The 7,269-nt window shown below is 41.3% G+C and overlaps 1 pseudogene; it reads left to right on the forward strand.

The window, feature by feature from the left end:
• Positions 1-1,074: 1,074 nt before the first annotated feature.
• Positions 1,075-3,306, forward strand: LOC120604630 (ferritin light chain-like; annotated as a pseudogene).
• The last annotated feature ends 3,963 nt before the right edge of the window (positions 3,307-7,269 follow it).

The following is a 7,269-nucleotide window of genomic DNA, read 5'->3' on the forward strand; positions in this document are numbered from 1 at the left end:
TATGGCTTTTCTTCTGGGTGGTGGGATTTTGGGGGTGATTTTTATTTTCTGCTTTGTACTTTATCTTGAGTTAAAACATTGGTCATAAGAACCCTGTTTTTTGTGTATGTATCTAAAAACCTATACGCTTTTAAAGTCACTTTCAGCCTCACAAGGTCTCAAAAGCCTGAATGCTTCATTCCTATCATTCTCCCAATGATAAACATTAGGAAGGGGAAAATAACGGGTGGTTATCAGGAAAGCCATGCCCAGGCAGGCTTCCTGCTGGGAGAGACCAATAAGGATTAGTCATGTAGACCCAGCCACCATGTCATCTCTAGGGCAGTATTTAAAGCAACGCTTAGGACAGGAATTGAAAAGTTACTGAATGCAGGCCCTTCTCTGTTTGTTTGTATGTTTGTTTATAAAATTTCTTGGCTTCTATGATGTCTATAATAGAGCAAGTAAGGGATCTCCCCCAAATCAGAAGTATACATTGGCTAATTTCTGGGACTTCCCCAGGCTGCTCTGTGCATTGGGTAGCTGCTCAGGGTGGCTGTCTAGCAGCTGAGGGTTATTGCAGTAGTGGCTCTGTCTGCAGCAGTGAGATAGGATGAGCCTAGGAGGAGCCTCCTAATGCTTTTATTGTCTGACTCTTAAAAGAGAGAGAGAGAAAGAGAGAGAGAGAGAGAGAGAGAGAGAGAGCGCACATCAATCACTTTTATAAAAACAACCAAGCTATTTTATAAAGGATAGAGTAATCAACTGTGCCAGAGTATGATAAGGACTGAGACAGGGTTCACAGATGTAGCATCTGGGAGGTTAGTGAGGGACCTGACCAAGAACAGTGACTGTGTAGTGGGGGATGAGGGGGTGGTATAAAAGAGAGGGGAAGTGAGGAAGTGGAGAGAAAGTTTGGACAACTATTTCTGGAAGTCTAGCCACGACAAGAAGGCTGGAGATAGAGCAATGAGTGACTGAAGGGAGGAATGGGGAGGCAGGAAGAGGTATTTAATTTTTTGTTAGGTTTTGTTTATTTTTAAGATTGAAAAGAGCCTGTAGATAAGAAGTGGATGATTCAGCACGGAAAGGGGGATGCTCCATAGTGAAAAGGGGGAAGGGAATGAAGACCAGGGCACCAGAAAAGGAGCTGACCTTGAACAGAATGAGGAATGTTGTAACTGTGGGGAAGGAGGAAAAGCCATGCAGAGGTCAAATGCAGAGCTGACTCTCCAATGATAATAGAGATTAGAATAAAGACAGCCCTGTAGGGGCCAGAACCACTATTTTTCAGAGGAAGGTATTGCTTTTATCATATAGTTTTGAACCAGGAGCACTCACTCTGCTCAACCCTGAAATGGAAAAGCTATCTGTGATGGAAATGTTCATTATCTTGACTGTGATTGTTTCACAGGCATATACACATGTTAAAACTCATCAAATTGTCCACTTAAAATAGTACAATTTATGGTATATCAATTATACCTCAATAAAGCTGTAAATAATTTTTTTCTGTGGTTTTAAACTGTCATGCGTCAGTCAACAGGGGGCATGGTTGTGCACAAGATGGAAAATGGTTTTCCTGAGTTTTAGTTTGATGCTTCTATTTTTCCTGATCTTTTCTCAGATGACAGAGCTCCTATTTACAGGCATTAAAAGAAAGCAATTAAATAATTATAGGCATGAAGATATAAGCAAATGGATGTGTGAAAGTTAGAGTAAATCCCAAAGCTGCTAAAATACTCTCAGTGCCTAAGTAGCAAGCATTTACAGACTCAGCCTGAGAAAGAATGAGCTAGCAGGACAAAAACATTTCTTCACAGTCATGTGGAAACTGTGTATGGGATTCTCTGATGGCAAAGATTATAGTTGTTGCCTCTCAGGGAAAAGTTTTGTTACCCATTTTTGTGAATAGGTCAATGCCAGGATGGATATCACACTAGTGGCTGATTAGAGAAGTGAAGGAATCAGAACTGAGAAGAGGTTTTGGTTTTGGTTTTGGTTTTGGTTTTTGCACCACATGCAGGTTTGAGGACTTTGCTGCATCCTGGCACAGAATAAGCCTTGGCTCCTGACCCATGGGGACATTGTTGTCTCCTCTCCCTCTGTGTAACATTTTGGGGCAATTGGTTTCTTCTCTTTGGGTCTCTGTTTTCTCATCTGTAAAATCAAATTGATAGTCTTTGTCTTATCTGCTTCTCAGAAGAAAAGTGAAAGATTCTAATGAAAACACTGAAAAAGTAAAAGGAGCTGTGAATGTAAACTCCTAATGCAACTGCAACAATTTGGCAACACAGGTGGTGGTCCTTAGTTTATGAAAAGGTTACACATCCCCTGGGCCTCCTCTGCCTCTCCCAGACATTTGTGCACAGTTTTGTTGAGTGAGGACACTGGTAAATGACTCTCTCCCCCGCCACAAGGCCCTATCTACCATACCTATCACAATAACACTAGAGGTAGACATTAGTCCATATTACAGCTGTGCCAAAAGAAGTACAGAGAGGTTAAGTATCTCTCTTTGATTTACAACTGATAACATAGAAGAGTGGAATTTGAACCCGGGATTCAAATACCAATGTCTGGCCTATTTTTCTTTGCTATCTCTTAAAACGCTAGTATCTCTGCAGTGGCTTAGCAGTACTGCTTTAACAGTGTTTGGACTTAATGGCCCCAGGGACGCCTCTTCTTCCAGCTTTTGACCACCCTCCAATCTCTTTCCCAGTTGTAACCTTAAGAACCATCTCAGCCATCCTCTGCTTATGGGACCAGCCAACACCATTTTTTGAGCTTAACACCTTATTGCCTAGCAACCAGGCACTCCCACATTCGTTAGAATTATTCCACCAAAGTAGAGGCCGTAGTCAATCACCTGGTTAACCTGCATCTGCAGGCCTCCTACACCTACCACTCTCTGGGCTTCTATTTTGACCACAAATGATGTGGCCCTGGAAGATGTGGGCCACTTCTTCCATGAGTTGGCCAAGGAGGAGTGTGAAGGTGCCTAGTGTCTCTTGAAGATGTAAAACCAGTGTGGTGGCTGCACCCTCTTCTAGGATGTACAGAAGCCCTCCCAAGATGAATGGGGTCAAACCCAGGATGGAACGGAGCCAGCATGGTCGTGGAGAAGAACCTAAACCTTTTGGATCTGCATGCCCTGGGTTCTGCCCACACAGACCCCATCTCTGTGGCTTCCTGGAGAACCATTTCCTAGATGAGGAGGTAAAACTCATCAAGAAGATAGGTGACCACATGACTTACTTCCACAGGCTGGCTGGCTCCCAGGCTAAGCTAGGCCAGTAGCTGTTTAAAAGGCTCAAGCATGACTAGAAGCCTTTGGAGTCTAGAGGACTTTGAGGGGCCCCTCTGCAACCCTGGTATCAGGCTTCTCCATGGAGTCCTCTCTCATGCTTTGGACTGAACGGAAACAATAAAGCTTTTGCAGCAAAAACAAAACAAAACAACAACAAAAAACACTAATATCTCTAATATAGTAGTCATGAGTCACATTGACTATTTATATTTAAAAATAATTCAAACTAAACTAAATAAAAACTTCAGTTCCTCACTAGCCATATATCAAGCGCTCAGTAGTCATGTGTTGCTACCATATTTGACAGCACAGATGTGGAACATTTCCGCCATCACAAAAAGTTCTAATGAACAGTATTGCTAGCATTTTACAGTCATGCATCAGGAAGATACAGTTAGCACATGAAATACTTCTCTTTTACCTGATTCTGTCCCTCTTTTATTATTATTGTCTAATTCTGAATATTCTCTCTAGTCTACCTTGAGTCTTCCTCCTAAGTATCTAAAAAGCATGCCTGGGGCTGGCCTGTTGGCTCTGCCCAGCACACAGGGCAGACACTGGATTGTGATGACAAAGACTGATAGCGACACTTTGCCCAAGACCAGGAGACAGCAGCTCTGAAGCAATCTGCAGCGACAGCACCAGTGTGGGAAGTGAACAGACTGTTTCTGCAAATCTGCTGTATTTTTGCCAGATCTGTCAGAAGCAGTCAGAAGCAGAAAGGATAAAGGGAGGAAGTCAGAAGTGAAGTGAGCAGAAGAGAATAATGGGGCTAAAGACACCAAATACTTGGTAATCAAACTGTCTTCTTTCAGTTCTTCCAAGCACAGGAGTTTATCTGTCAAAACCAAGAAGGAGAGAGACTTTATATGCCATTCTTACAGTGGGAGGGACTTAACAGTCATTCACTCTCTTAAAACACCCATAAAACATGAATTTATACAACCCTGAATTAAATGATCTGTGAAAATTACATCCTCCTGATGATGAAGACTCTAGAATTAGTGTTAGAATGAGATGATGCTTGAAAAAAAAAGAAAAGAAAAGGCTATGGGTGACCTCTTACTCTTACCTTACCTGTTCCTGAAAATACCTATTCTTTTGTCTTCATTTTATACTGGATATTTAGAAGCCCCCACTTTGGTACTCACTCTTCCCCAGAAATCCTTTATACCCATGGGAGAGCTATTTGAGGACTGGCAGAGCTTTTGGCACTCTTTCTAACATCATACAATCTAGGCCACAAACAGTCCACTTCACCTAAATGTAACAAGTTTTACCTGCATTGCTTCTCTGGCTAAGTTCCTCCAGCTCTTTGTGTAATTTAGGAAGTAGCGTCTTCAGAATGTTATAAAACACTCCTTAAGTAATTTGGAGGTACTCTTTTGTAACGCCCTGCCTCACTCATGTGAGTAGTATTTTAAAATACCGCCTCTGGATTCTTGGTCTTTAATTTGAAACTTTTGTAGCTTCTTCAGTACTTTCTTCCCATTTGAGAACCTATGGCCTTACTCCAAGTAACACCATACGTCTCCCCCTAGGTAACCAGGTTTGTTTTAGTTTCCTACGACTGAGCTGTCACTCTCTGAACTACTGTAGGCAAAGCCCACTGGAAGGAAAACAGAAATGGGCCTTTGTGGCACCACACACAGAGCCAAGGAGCTTGGGAACCACTTAGAGGAGCAGCTGGGTGAAAAGTAGCAGGCCTCCCTTGGATTCCTGGTCCTCCCTATTGGGACACAAATGACACTGGAAGCCTGTGCTTATAGTTTCTCAAGGGTCTGGCACTTTGCTCTGTTGTCTCGATGACTCACTGATCATTTTTCAGGCCTTCAAACTGGGTCAACAAACTTTGTCCAGAGAGCTCCCCTGGGAGGCCACTCTAAGAAAAGCAGGCGGAATGGGGATGTTTGGCCAGGTGATTTTTTTTGCTGGCTTTTAGCCTGAGGAAATATTATCATTATTCAGGCCAGGTCTGCAGAATTAAAAGCTGCCAAGCATCTGGGCTGGATCAACCTATACTAGTGTTATTTGTTATGTGTTAATCACATTGCTAATGCTGGCTCTTGCCATTCAAGAACCAAACAGATGACTTGGGAAGGCCCTAAACCAAGATGTCCACCTCCTATGGATAAGAAAGACAACAAGCTTGGCTTTGAATCAAGCCACAGAAGCTTCTATTGACTCTGTGAGTGTGACCTGATCAATTTCTTTATTTTTTAAGCAATGGAGTCATCCTGAGTCAGTATTTCTCAAATTTCAGAAGTCACAAACCACAAGAACATATATGACTTATAGACCTGAATTTTTATAACTTAAAATTAAAAGTTTCTCATAGCAGCATTATTCCTAATGGCCAAAACGTGGAAACAAACCAAATAACCATCAACTGATAAATGGATAAATAATGGAATACAATGGAAGAAATATTTAGCCATAAAAAAGAAATGTTACAATATGGGTGAACCTTGGAACCATGCTAAATGAAAGAAGCCAAACACAAAAGGCCACATATCATATGAGACGAAAGTAGATTAGTGGCTGCCAAGGGCTAGGAATAGGGGAAGGGGAGAGGGAAATCGGTAATGACTGCTAATGGGCATGGGGATTTATTTTATCTGATTTTTAAAAATTAATTAATTTTTTTTTATGGTGACATTGGTTATCAAAATCCAATAAGTTTCAGCTGTATATTTTAACAGTAAGGCATACATATATTTACACTGTGTGTCACCTCTCATAGTTAGATTTCTTTCTGTCACCACATATTTGACCCCCGCTTACCCCGTCTACCTTCCCCCTCTCTCCTCCCCCGTCCCCTCTGGCAACCAGTAGGGCAAGAGGATTTTTTTAGGGGTAATGAAAATGCTTTGGATTTATATAGTGATGATTATTGTGAATCATTAATCTTGTGAATATATGAAAAACCACTAAATTGTGTACTTTAAAAGGAAGAATTATATGGTATGTGACTCATATTTCAATTTTTAAAAAGTTACATGATATTATTTTAGTTGATTACTGAGTACCAAGATAAATATTTTGTCCTTATATCCAGATTCACTTATGAGGTGTCTAGTCGGGTGGTCCAAAAGGTGTGTACATTAACTTGAGATGATCATAAAAGGATATCTAAAATTAAAAATATTCATACACAATTTCTAGACCCCAAAAACTCATTAGTGGAACTCCCAAGGGTCCATGAACCCTGGTTCGAGAAACACTGGCCTAGATAATCTCCCAGGATTTATTACTCTTTTGCATGGTGTGTGATGTAGACTTTTCATAAGGTATTTTCCAAAGAAAAAGGCTGGCCAGAGATACCTTGGGATTTATACAAGTCCCTTGGCTAAGCTTTGGTAGCAAATGCAAATTATTCCACCTACACTTCAGGTAGTTGATTAAACATGTGATCTGTGAAGATGGAAATGGGTAAACCTCATCATGAAATGAAAAAGGAGTTTGAGACCAGGTAATCTAATATGGAAAATCTGAGGAAGGCCTCCCTTTGGGGCCTCACTTGAGTCATGCGTTGACTACCCCTGATTTAAACACTATGCCCTTTCTAAAAAGGGTCCCTAACAATGGAATAAAGATGGATGCTGCTAACTGAAATCAGAGTGGGAAGGCCAGTGGGCATTTATGTAAGCAAGGAGGCTTTCCCACATGGTCTGTTTGGGCATGGGCAAAAGTCAAGGAGTATAGGATGTGGTTCATGGCTGGCTCTCTTACTTAATAAACTGGAGGGCAACTATCTTGACTCTTCGATTTTTTTGTTTCTTCACCTAGAAAAAATCAGACACTATACCACTTCTTAGGGGTGGTTGTTCAGATGAGTTCAGTTCATTAAACTTTTACTGAGCACCTGTCTTTATGTATTGGAAACTGAGCTGCTGCTGGGAGGAAACTTGCATGGCCCCTGCCCTCAGCCTAGTGAGCTGTTATGGAAAGAAACTTTATTTTTAAAGGACTTTGAAAAC

Source organism: Pteropus medius, unplaced genomic scaffold, assembly GCF_902729225.1.
Source record: "Pteropus medius unplaced genomic scaffold, Ma_sr-lr_union100, whole genome shotgun sequence".
NCBI classification, from domain to species: Eukaryota; Metazoa; Chordata; class Mammalia; order Chiroptera; family Pteropodidae; genus Pteropus; species Pteropus medius.